The following is a 13140-nucleotide window of genomic DNA, read 5'->3' on the forward strand; positions in this document are numbered from 1 at the left end:
GGCTTGAAAAACAAAGAGGAGTTGGTTGGAAAGTGGGAGGGGGAGGGTGTTGAGTGGTGTGAGTGAATGATTTTCTGGTGCTTAGCCACCTGCTGGGTTAAACCACAACAAATGGAAACCCATCGGATCCCCTTGACATCACACTAAGACACTGCCCCACTTCATCATAATGCCTGGGTGAGTCATGAACTCCACAGGGCACCTGCACAGACATTATGAGAGTGAAGGTCAACAACTGACACACATTCATTAAGCCCAACTGGATCACCTGACTGATGCTGAAAACTGATGCAGGTGAGAAGCTACTCTTCAAGTACAGCTTCGTGCTGAATCCAATTTTAGTGGGGGACTGCTGCTCCAAGATGAAAGTAGCCACCTCCACCAAATACAGGGTCTACTGTAGCCATCATAGTAGTGTACCAGTGATGGCCCTCCCTGGTCTTTGTGCAGAAGCTTCTGCCCTGGGAGCTCTCCATTCTACATGAGATCCATCGCCTTCAATATTGTGTACGTATTTGAGACCATCAAGTGGAGAATGGAAAGGTCTACACTGTGATGGAGGTGTGGTAGCCACTGACCTGCTATAGCAGGTGCAGCAGCTGGGCAATCTGCCATGTGTCACCAAGGCCTGGGACATCAGTGTGCAGGTTATGAGGGCCATGCATGACTGCAATTTGACATGCTGGGAGGTCAAGTGTGAGAACGTGCTGCTCAGTGCCAATGGCTGCCAGCATCTCTGGTTACAGCAAGGTTAACTGCTACCCAGACCTGAGCACCCCCACCTGAAGCTCAGTAGCCTACGCTCTCCCAGAGGTGCTGCTGTGCAACTCCCATAATGCCAAGTAGTACAACATTTGAAACATGGAGGTGGTCCTTTTCATCATGATGACTGGCTACATGCGGAAATCTTGAAGTCTATTCTCAAATTCCTTTATCAAAATGGGAAGCTTTGACTATATATTTTCCTCTGTTCACAGTACTGTTTGCTCAGTTTATCAAAATGCATAAAATTATTTGCCATACTTTGAGCTTGCCATAATTTAAGTTTTATTTTGCATTCTGTTACGGGTTTGAAACATAGCACAGATGAGTAGATTTTTCACCTTGAAGATGCATGTTTAACTCATGTAAATTAGCAGTCGAATCCACCAAAAATGCCAAATCTGTGAGTCATTTTTCATCTTAGAGTTCTGGTACAAATTTTCCTTTTCCATATACAATTTAATTTCACAAATGATAAAATCTTTGTAGCATTTTACCTGAAATTACCTTCCTTCAGAAAAGCAAATGATATCTCCACAATTAACATCTATACTTCTAAAGAACTCCTGGAATTGGCAATGATCCAATCCCTTTAACTTTATACAATTCATAGCTTTGACGGTTTGCACAATACAATCCATTTTCAAAGCCTTTGGGCATAAATTTTCATAATGTATGATGCAGTGATATTTCATCAAATGTGATTTGCTGATGGCAATCACGTCATCTTCCATTAATTTTATAAGTCCCTCTTGTTTATCAACCATGGCTGGGGTGCCATCAGTGGCTATACCAGATGCTTTGACAAACATTAAGGAACAGCACTTCAATGTAATTTTTACTGCATCATGCAAATCAGGGGATGTAGTAGTGTTTTTTAATGGCACCAAAAAAGCCATTACATCAGCTTTTGGTTGAATGCTCTTCCTTCACCCCCCAATTTTTCTTTTCTGGTTCTGTTTTCTTTTGGGGTGACGTGAGGTAGGTTGGAATATTTGTATTGATGGTTGCTGTTTGGCTGCTGTTGAGCAATTGGGTGCACAGTTGGGATCAACATAATAAACAGGCATTACTTTTGGAGCTGCCCTTGTGAATTGTACACATAGTTAACGTATATAAGTAACAAAACATTTTAATTTTTAATATTTATGAAAACATAAAAAAGGGGAGCTACAAAAACGTAACATGGGATATTTGACCTTGTTTTGTGAAATGCATCAGTCTTTTTTGATGGCAGTGGATTCAACTCTTAGTGATGTCTTCAACTGTTCATCAGTTTCATTTTTTCCATACTTCATCCTCAAAAACAGTTATACATATTGCCAGAAAGCAATGATGTGAATAAAGCATGAAGTGATGGATATTTCTCTTTGCTAAGATAGGGCTTATGAAAGTCCAGTAGAGAGAGACATGATCGTGTTTTTTTTGATTTTAATGTCTTACTGCAACTCAGTGTTCCAAGGCTCTCCTTGTCTGGGTTTCAGCCCAGTTAGGGTTAATAGCACGCTGATGCTTGTTGCTGAGCAATGGATTTGCTGGCTGCTGCCATGATGGTATAGGGCAGGGGAGCCATGCAAGGCCACAAGCAGCCCACAAGCCAAGGGTTGGATGTGCCTGTGTTAACCTATCAGACATACTATGGCTTTGAAAATCAGGAAAACAGTGCCTTATTTGGATGATAGCTGCAGCAGATGTCTTTGATTTTTTTTCTGATATTAAATTGTAAGTTTTTGGATGGATAAAAATTAGCCTTTGTGTCAGGGCCAGGGCATTGGTCTGCTCAGTGAGCTTGTTTTCACAGTAATGCATCACCTATGCTTGCAAAAAGACAAGTGGCGTAAATTATCTACTGTGTAACATAAGCAGATTTATAACAAAATGTGTTCTATCTTTGATGAACATGCTGCAACTGAAACCACAGTGATACATCTTTATGATCATGAATATGGAACCGGCAGCTGAAATGAGACTTCAGTACTGTTATGAATGTTTAAAAGGATTGGTACCATATAAAATTATATGTATCTTGGGATACTTATCTTTCATTCCAATGTGCAGCTTTGAAGTGCTGCAAAATAGGTCTGGGGTGGAAAGGCACCTATTATAGATGACTGGAAGCATACTCTGTTATTGTCCAGATGCATAGTGTGGAATGACTTTCCTCTTGACTGTTAACTAGAAATTGTCAAGACTCTTGTCTTCCTAACTTCACAGCTCTTAAAGTAGTGGAGCTGGAATGCAAGCTAAGGCTCTCCTCTAGGTTTATGGACACAAACCCACCGTGACAACATTTCTATTTAGCAAAGAGGACCTAAAGCTTGAGTCAGATGTGTTAGAATTTTTAGTTGCTTATGCCCTGATTATATTCTGCTCATGCTTTGGAGTTTTGAGCAGTTTTGAGCTTCTTAATGCAGTAAGCTGGACACACAAAATTATGTGCTGTTCCTAACCATGTGGGGAAAAATCTGGAAGAAGTGATGTTCTTGTCTGCTCTATCATAAATACAAGGATGGAATCCAGTCCTTCCCTCTGCTGTCTCATGCTGGGCTTGCTGCCTTTACTTGCAAAATCTTTCCTTACTGTTTTCATTATGCAATTCTTAAGTCCTGCAGGAGAAAGCAGAAACTTTTTGTGATAGGGATTCATTTCTAAAACTAAGCAGGAAAAACACTCCTTTTATCGTGTATTTAAAGACTGGTAAGTAGAATGGGATGGAATTTTTATCCAGTCAAGTATAGCAGAAAGCATATCTGGGGGATGTGTTAGGATAGTGTAGGAGAGGAATCCAGGAGCACTTCTATATTCCAGATTTGGAGTTCGGTTCAACCACAGTAAACTTCAGAAGATCTGGAAGTATTCTAGCATGCATTTCTCTCAATCTACTGGGAATACTTCCATCCTGTCTTTCAAGTGGATGTTCATCCCTAAGTTGATTGTACTCTACAGCTGTAGAGCAGTGTGAGGAGAAATGCTTGCAGGATCTAAAGTCTTAAGCCATCAGGACAATTTCACTCATGGTAGTGTGTAGCTGTTGATAATTTCCAAGGCCATTCTGCTTTTTATTTATCATTCTCACAAACCTTTCTTGTGAGGATTTTCTCACTGTAACAAAAGCAACTTATTTGAGATTGAATAATTGGATTATCTCCCTGCAGCTGTCATAGTCATTTGAGCACATCTTCTGAAAGGAGCAATGGCAGTGTAATTCTTATGGCAGTTTTCTTTGATGATTCCACTTCCTTATCCCATGGAGCGAGTTAGTGCGTTCTCCATTTGGCCGCATGTGTGAATGCCTTTTAGTATCCACAGGTGTTACTTCAATTTGATTTGTCTATTTAAATATATAAAACATTTGTGTACGTGTATTTTGTGCTGAAATAATTTCACTTGCTGTAATGGTTTTAGCAGAATGATGGGAAAGTTCTTGCAGCTTTTCCACCCCCCCTTTAAAAAACAAAAAAGAAACAAAACAAACAAAAAAAAGCAACCATGTCTTTTAATCTCCTCTGCGGTTTAGAGCTTTGGCCGCACGGGTATGATAGGGGTTGTGGTTTGCATATATCTTGGGTCACAGAAACTGTAGTATTTTGGCTTGCTAGAGCTGGAATTCACAGTTGTCATTTTGTTTCACTTTCGTTCAACTCTATTTTTTTCTGTCCTGATTTCCAATGGACAGTATTGGGGTTTACTGGCACGGCTTCTGTTCATATTAGTGGGAACTTCAAAACTCAACCTGAATCCATAAAAGGTTCTTTAGAAATTGCTTTTCTCATCACACTCAATATGAAATATAACAATATTGCCATCTAAAGATAAATCCTGTGACCTAGAGACTGGCTCATGGCAAAGAAATAACATCGTTTTATTTTCCTTTTCTGTTCTACTCTTCTCTCATAGATATTTGCTAGAAATCAGGTCTTTGGGAAAAAAAGGATAAATTTGAACTCTCAGGGTCAGTCATTTTGTTTCATCTTGGCTTCAGTGCACTTGACTGAACAACTAAAGGATGTAAAATCAAAACAAGAAATCCAGTATTACCTATATATCCCATTACATTTTTCATCACAGCAAAATCTGTCACTACTAGCAGGAGATGATGGGAAGATACACTGCTGCCTGTGTTTTCTCCTCTTTGTTGTCAGTATCAGCTTTGTCAGAGGCACGTAAACATCCTGATAGAAATTGCACGAAACATAATTTTCCAAAAGGAAAAGGGGAAAAAAAAAAGACTTTTACAATTGGATTTTTTATTTTCTTCAAAATGAGAAAGTCATAGAACCATTCTTCATCCTCACATTAAATAGAGAATGATCTAATTAAAGAAGCTGCACATTGGCTATTTCATTGTGCATAGCACTCATATCCGCTCTGAAGATAAGGGATGTCTGCCTTCATATTGAAAAAACATCAGAAAAAGAAAATTGCTAAAGCAGAGCTTGTATAATTGTGAACCTTATGATGTAGAAACAGAAATGCAGTTTGGACTACAGTTGCGTCTGGCCAAGACTGAATTTTCCAGTGTTTTGTTTCCTCGAGAAACATACTATAAACACTTCTGAAATTTATACTATCTGATATTAAGCTCATATTGTGTCCATTTTCTTTTCTAATCAAGCTACTTTTAGTTATCCGTGATCTAGGAAATTTCTTGGGTTTTCTAACTTAAGTTCCTGTAATCAGTGATCTTCTCTTTGATCATTACACCTTAAAAACAGTACTTCTATTAGTGTCCTCCATTCATTTGATTCTTTTTGTTGTTTGTTTTTGTTTTATGTGCAGTTCAGAGCCTTTGCACTTTTACAGTAATGCACATCTAAGGGATATGTTAACCGTTGGAATAATAACTACCCAATCTTGTTTTCCCTGGCTGATGAGATATGAAAATAGCTGTTTTTCTCAACTACCCTAGAACTCTGTTTTAAGAAGGTGTGTTGTACAGAAGTTAACACAGTGCCAGCGAGTTTGCTGTATGAAGGAAGAAGCAAAAGTAACATAAAATAACAGCAGGAGGAGACCTTCCTCTATGAGTTAAATAAATGCATGTTACTCTTCCTAACTGGCTTAATTATGTCATTTTCTTGAGCATTATTTACTACTATCTATTAAAAGGCTTTCCCTTCTTTTGATTCTGACATGCAATGTTATTTAGGTAAGTCTACACCTGCATTTCCTTCCTTTAGCTTCCTCATTATGTTGAGTTCTAAATGCATACAAATTACTGTCAATGTTGTTTCTTTGCAATATTTCTTTTCCTTTCATGTTTCATGCAAACAATTTTGTGTTGACTTTCATTTCCAAGTGGCATTTCACTTGCCTGTTTCTTTGCTGCGTCTCTGACATTCTAACATACTAGCTTTCCCTCATAGTTTCCTTCATATCGATGTCTCTACTCTCTCTTCTGTCTACATCAGCATTCTGTTTAACACCAACTAAATGCATTCAATTAAGGTAGTAGTTTTGCACTTGTCAGTTAATTGAATTAGCTCTGCTGAGAAATAGGAAATCCCTTGAGAAATCCACTGGATTTCAGAAATTGATATATTTTGACTGTGGTCAGTCAGTTTCTGAGACTGATCTGTCAATCAGATTTTTTTTTTTTTTTAATTATGGTTTTTATATGCCGTGAGAGAAGGCTCAAAAATATCCATGCAACTGGTGTGTGAAAGCCTTCAGGAGCGCCTCTGCAGATAGACAGTTGAGCTATCTCAGCTCCCCATGTGTCCTGGGGGATGCTTAGTACCTCAGAGAAGATACTCTCATGTTACCATCACTCCCTATGATAGAGGGAGGCAACAGTAATGCCACAATGTAGAATGTGTGTTGTTTTTTTTTTTTCAGAAGTGTTCATGTATCTCAATGCTGGCAAGGCTTCTCTTTCTGATAATACAATGGGACTGTGTGTGATGTGAGCTATAATAGTTTTAAACTGCAAATCTGGTTAATTTTATAAACATTTAAAGAAAAGAATGGATAGAGATGATGTTCTAATGAACTATACAAACAGTAGTTCAATTTCTATGGTAAACAAAGTTAAATTATTTACGTAGAAGTTATGTTTGTCATAGAAATAAAAACAATGTATTTGATGTCTTTAGTTATCTTACAAATAAAGCATTAGAGTAAAATAGAAGGGAGAAGGTGAAAGTGGTAAACAATGTTTAGAAATATATGAACAGCTGTTTTGCAAGCAGAGAATGCTGCAAATTCTAATAATCAATTTTCTGTTCTCATGCTGAGTGTGTGCTTGCCTTATCCTAAAGAAACATTCATCAATGTAATTCTCTTGATGGTCAGTTTATGCCCAACTTATTGATACTGGAGACTATTTTCACATGACAGGAGAGAAATCCACATAAGGCAGAATAGTTTGGATAATATTAGATTTGGTTAGGTAATATCGGCTGTTTACAGACTGAGATTTAAAGAAACGTTTCTCTTCAACTGTTTAGCTGTATATTGCATGGTAAATACTGTATGTATTTCAAATAATTTATTCAGACATTTAATAAATTATCTTTGACTTTGCTTGCTTGAAAAAAGGCATCAGAATCCCTAAAGAGGCAAAAGTTATTATAAATATTGTTTGCAGTATTTCAGTTCAGTTCTACTGGATTTTACTTCTATTTTGCTTCTGATGAACCTTTCAAATCTTTATGTAGTGGGGAAGGCTAACACGTTATTACACCAGAAAATGTGAAAAACTTTCATCTATGGAGGATAGTATTAGACTTTGCTAAAACTGATGAGAATACAAAATGAGGAATGAGAAATTTGTAGACAACAGAAGATCATCTTTACAGTGCTAAGAAAAAGAATTTTAAAAATGAGTGAAATGCAAGTGTGGATATTGCCCACACTTGAATACCTCCTGCTGCAAGGCAGGGGAAGAAAAGAAAGTAATGTAAAGGAGCTCAGATTCACAAACATTGGTATGGTATTTAAATGGCTCAGAAAAGCATGTGGGGAACCATAAATGTTGGGCAAAAAGCCTGAAAAAGTGCAAAGCGTAAGTGCATGTCTCAAATTTTACTCCTCTCCACATGTCAGAAACTTCAGGGTGCAGAGATTAAAAGCCTTCCTAAGACAGATACGCATTGATATTTGTCCTCTAAGCATGAACTGGAACCTGGAATACCCCACACTGTCTTGGTGTTCCAACCATGAAAACGTGGACTCTGTTCCCTATTCTGCTTTCTCTCTCTTGGCCCCAATTTATTTTCCTCCAAACCCCCATTTGTAGGGGAATTGAGTTTCAAGTGAAAAATTAAATCACTTAATGGATAGTCTGATGGCTGTTGACATTCTAACAGAAGGAGTACAGCCAGGACATGCTGAATGTGGTACTTCATAATGTTGTGCTGCCAGGCAAGCTCAGTATGAGCATGGATCCTCAGGAACTTGGCTGGGGGCTTTCACCCTGTGCCCTACTTTACCACAGTGGTCTTATCCCATTAAGTTGCCATCCTGGCTCAGGCTGGAACTGGCCCTGTTGCTAACTGCACTTAGGCAGCTGTGGCCAGGCCTGCTGGTTCTCCTCAGGAGTCTCATGCTGGCCCTGCAGTTGTTGCAGCCCCGGACCCCACACACTGCCTTGCAGCCCCCTGCCATGTTCCCCAGTGGGGTCCCCCAAACACTGCTCAAGAGACTGGTGGTGAGGGTGTTTGTAGGTATCTGAGCTGGAAACTGTCAGAAGTGCCTCCCACAAGACAGCAGACCAGCAAGGAGCCATTTTCAGCAGTTCAAGGAGCTGTGCTGCCTGAAAGACATCTTTAAAACTATAAAACAGGGTTACTTTTGAGATCCTTTGATGCTCAAGGAAATGAGAGTTTCTCTATATTCTTTGCAAATGGGATGTTTTTGGTATGATCGCGTTTGCACCATGAAGTTATTTTGCCCATCTTCAAGAGGGTCCTGAGTACCAGCAGGCAAAAAGGTGTGCAAGTACCATTCTGGAAGTGTATGAGATGAGATTTAATTTTACCATTGGCAACTACTTCTTTCATATATAGGTATTTCCTTCTTATAATGCTATGCCCATACAGTTAAACAGAGATAACAATAGAATTTCCAAGTTAGGCTGTGAAAATACAAGTGTGCTGGTGTGCTTCTGTTCACTCTGTTTCCAGAGAGCATATCAGTGTGAGTATAAAAACACACCTATGGAGCATCTAAGACTTTCTGGTGATGAAACAACGTTTAGGACTACCTTGTAAATTCTATTTAAATACTTTGCTGAATCTAAAGCCTGACTTCTGTAGGTACGTTAGGTTAACCATCTCTCCTTATTTGTTTTGCATAGTATTAGTTTTGTTAACCATATTATTCTGATTATCTGAATACCTCAAGAATTCCAATAATCTATTATGCTTATTTTTTTGAGAAGTGCTTTTTCTATGGAAGAAAAAATTAGCAATGAACAAGAGACTTGAAGCTGATGAAGTCATCATTATTAGAACTTCTATCAATGCTTAACATGTCAAATAAAAGCATTTGAAAGTAAGGGGAAAACAATGTGTAGGTCAGCATGCAACCAGCAAGCATACGTTTCAGAATCTGATATTGTCAGTTCAGTGAGACTCAGATAGATGTTTCTTCTGCTTCTAAAACATGAGACCCTATGTGGCAAAATACCTTTTTCTCATTCATTTGGCAGGTAATAGCTGCAATGTCTCTGAATGAGAATTTCACTCCAGATGAGCATTCTTAAGTGCTGTACAAATAATAATAATAATGATAAAATGAAATTTTATGCCTTGTCAACCTGTTCTTTACTTGAAAAATGTAAGGTATCTTTGCATTTGATGAGAGGTTTTTTTTGTAGTGTTGTTTGATCATTTTTCCATTATTTTCAAGTGAATCATTTATCTAGCTTAGGTTCCTCTGAGTTCAACTTAACTTGTCTTGATTGATACATTTTAAACTAAAGTATGCAATGTGCTTCTAATTCTATGTGGCAGAGTTTTCTGTAAGCTGGGAAATGGTTATTATTTTTCTATCACTGAAATATAAGTGAAAGAGGTCATCTTTGTTTCTGTGCAAGTCAGTGTACTTGCACAAATATAAAATTTCTAAGCTTTGGTAAAATAAACAAAAGAAATAAGGAAACTGAACTGAAATAGCTTATGGGGGAAAAAAATGTAAGCAAACGAAAGCCAAAATAGTATATAATGAGAAATATGCATCCAGAAACACAGAAGACCTCACAAATGGAAAACTTGATTGCATGCAAAATCTCTCTCTTAGATATCTCTTTGCCCTTGTGCTTCACTACCATCTGCTAATCATTTAGTTTTTCTAGAGCCTGTCATATTCTAACATCTCTGTGGCAGTGATGCACTGGTCTTGACAGAGTAAAGACCAACAAAATATTTTAATTAGCACTTTCCAAATGTTCCAACAGTAACAGGCTGAACTGGCTTTTCTGACTACAGTCACAGCTGAGAAGTGGAAACTTTGTACTTGGAAATGTGAGCTTCTTTGATAAAGCTAAGAGGGCACAGCTGCAGAAACTTGTAAAATTTCTTGTTGAAGTGAACCTATGAAATTTACTCTTCATTGCAGAATTTCAGAGAAAGAAGCAGAAGGTCAGTAATACGCTAATACTATGTAATATCACTTCCTCTATCTATGTATCAATCCCCTCATTTTCACCATAAAGTCAATATTTTGCTTTGAGCTAGAGTCTCATGTAGAGGACTTGTTTCCTGTTGTTTCTGTAGGATTGTGTTCAGTCAGATTGCATTATCTACCACTTCCTTGTGTTACATTTATAATGTAGGTTTATACAACTGTACTATAAGCAGTCTTTTTTTTCCCTTTGTCTCGCTTTGTAATTTGGGATTTCTAAAATGTATGTTGTTCTGGTGAGCCTGTCTTGCAAGGTAGCCGGCTGGCAAGTGTGAGCATCACCAATTGTAACCTTCTTAGCTTTTTCATTTGTGATCAATTGCAGAATTTATTTAATGTTTCCTTTTCAGACTTTGTTTGGAATAACACTGAATACAGTTCAGATTTAATATAAGTTTTAATTAAATAGTGTTATCTGTTTGCTGTTTTGTTGTTGTTGTTGTTTCTTTTGTTATGTTTAATAAGAGCAGTGTGTTGTTTTGCATATGGGATGAATGGTGTTCACCATTCATGACCAGCTATTTAATTTCTCACTTTTATCTTTTTCATTCAGTATTTGTCCTCATATTTTATTTTAAATTATAAGAACATGCAATGACTCTGGAATTATTAATTTCCTCATGTACTATATTACAGTAGTCAACACAGTGCATCGTGCTTTTTTGTGTGTGTGTGCTTCTGAGGCATTTATTTGAATACATCTTTTACAAACTCCTGAGATACAACATTACAAATATTCCCATTTTACTGAGAAGAAATTTAGATACTAGGAAGCTAAGATCACAGTTTCACGAGAAGCTAAGCTGACATATTCTTTGTGTTGTGGTTTTTTTCTTTTTTTCTTTTTGTTCCCCCCAACTTGTTAGACTTCTTCATGGCTAAATTAAACTCATTGGAAACTCTTGCTCCTCTGTCTCCCATGATTAAATTATTGGAGGTTTGAGGGAGGGAAAAGTTGGAGGGAATGAAGCCCTTCTGCCCGTCAAGAAAGGTGGGCGGTTAGATTTATTTCCTTGTGTCTCCTACAACTTCATAGCAAGGTTAAGCACACTGTGAGTGAAGCCATATTTATAATCATCACTGAGCAGTGGTTCCCATAATCTCACTACCTTTTGATAATCAAGAATGCACTGTAAATTTATGGTTCTGTATAAACATCTTGGTACTTTAAGTATCCTCACATAGTCTGTGTGTTATCATGTACCAATCTGCTTTGTGTTTTGAGTTTTCAGATTTCAAATTTTGAATTCAAGTTTTTTTTTCTCCAAAAAGGAATGATAAATGTGCTGAGAACATAGACTCTTCACTAGTAACTCAGAGTTTATCTGAGAGTTAAGAAGACTTTTTTTCAAAATTTTGAGTTTTGCCCAGTTATCAGCAAAGGTATCTAGTTTTACCTATCTCACCCCAAAGTCCCAAGAGCACTTTCAAATACAGGACAGGCACTTATTAGTGCAATGTTTGTACTAATAATGCCAAGACAGAACATGCTTATCAGTGGATAAGAACTGTGGCAAACACAAAATAGGATCAAGTGTTTCTATACTCTGCATTTAGTCATACTTTTTTTTCCACCTGCTGTAGGTGATAAAGAGGTGAAGTTTAGACTTCAGTGACAGCAAGATTTCTTTGGGGGCTACTTCTGTTCATAGGTGGGAGAACAAGTTCAATTGTCTTCTGTGTGAGACACTAGTAAGGCTAATGATGTTTTCAAAGCTCCCAAAGGGACCATGCTGTGCTGTTGACAGTGGCAACTGGAATAGCTTGATCTTCTGTCTTACAGAATGTACTAACTTTTCACTATAAGATCACAAAATCATCAATACAGTTAATGACTTCTTTCAGATAAGTCATGTGTGAATATTGCATTTGTGTGAAGAATGCACAATAAATTACCAGTAGTGAATAGTAGAATTGCCATCAATGAAAGGTGAATTTAGCTTAATTTTCTTCATACCGCCCTCCATCTCTTTGGCAGATATTAGGATGACAACTATTTTTTCAGTACTTTCAGAGGGGATGAAGTTATAGGAACTGTGCATTAATTATTCCTGTTTTCCTTGCTCACTTCTATACTTTCTAACTCTAAAAGGGTACATAAGCTCTACAGATACAGAAGATGCTTCTCTCTGCTCTTTACTTATTTTCACAATGTACTTATCTTATGCTCTGAGTGAGAGAAGGTCCTGTGGAGAAAAATAGCCTGCAATTGCAGTGAAAGCTGTGTTTGTTATTGTCCCTGTTCTGCTGAGGTAGGTAGATGTTATCTTGAGTATTCAGTTTATTGCATCTCATTTTAACACTTTGAAAGAGGATAGTTTCTAAGGGAGCTGCGAGCCAACCAGAAAATTTCTTTATAGAGGATCCTAGACAATCCAATGGATTTCTATGAAGTGAAAGTCTGGTTATTTATTTGTTACATGAATAAAATCTAATGCAAGTGAAAATGTTTTAGATAATATCTGTCCTTTTTGAGCGGTTGTGAGGTTTAGCTTTGTATAAAAAATGCTTGTACTGCTTTAAAAAAGCTGATGATAGCTGCATCCAGATGGGGAAAAAGAACTTTTTATCTTTGTGCAAATGGTAAATATTTTTTTGGCAGCCTCTGTTTCTCAGGTGCTTGGAAGCCCACAGGGATCTAGCAAGACTTGCATGTAACAAATCTATTTTAACCCATGACACAACATTTGCACAAACTTGACTATTCTATCCACGTTCTTCCTGCTGTATCTGTGTTTTTTTTAGTGTGAG

General features: G+C 37.5%; 1 long non-coding RNA gene across 1 annotated transcript in view; it reads left to right on the forward strand.

Moving 5' to 3' along the window:
- The first annotated feature begins 189 nt into the window (after window positions 1–189).
- LOC116216504 overlaps window positions 190–13140 on the forward strand; it is a 34854-nt gene continuing 21903 nt past the window's right edge. Inside the window, exon 1 of the long non-coding RNA XR_004159381.1 lies at window positions 190–294. This is a non-coding gene — a long non-coding RNA (uncharacterized LOC116216504). The remainder of the gene's footprint in view (window positions 295–13140) is intronic.

Source organism: Meleagris gallopavo, chromosome 3 (assembly GCF_000146605.3).
Source record: "Meleagris gallopavo isolate NT-WF06-2002-E0010 breed Aviagen turkey brand Nicholas breeding stock chromosome 3, Turkey_5.1, whole genome shotgun sequence".
In the NCBI taxonomy this organism is placed as follows: Eukaryota; Metazoa; Chordata; class Aves; order Galliformes; family Phasianidae; genus Meleagris; species Meleagris gallopavo.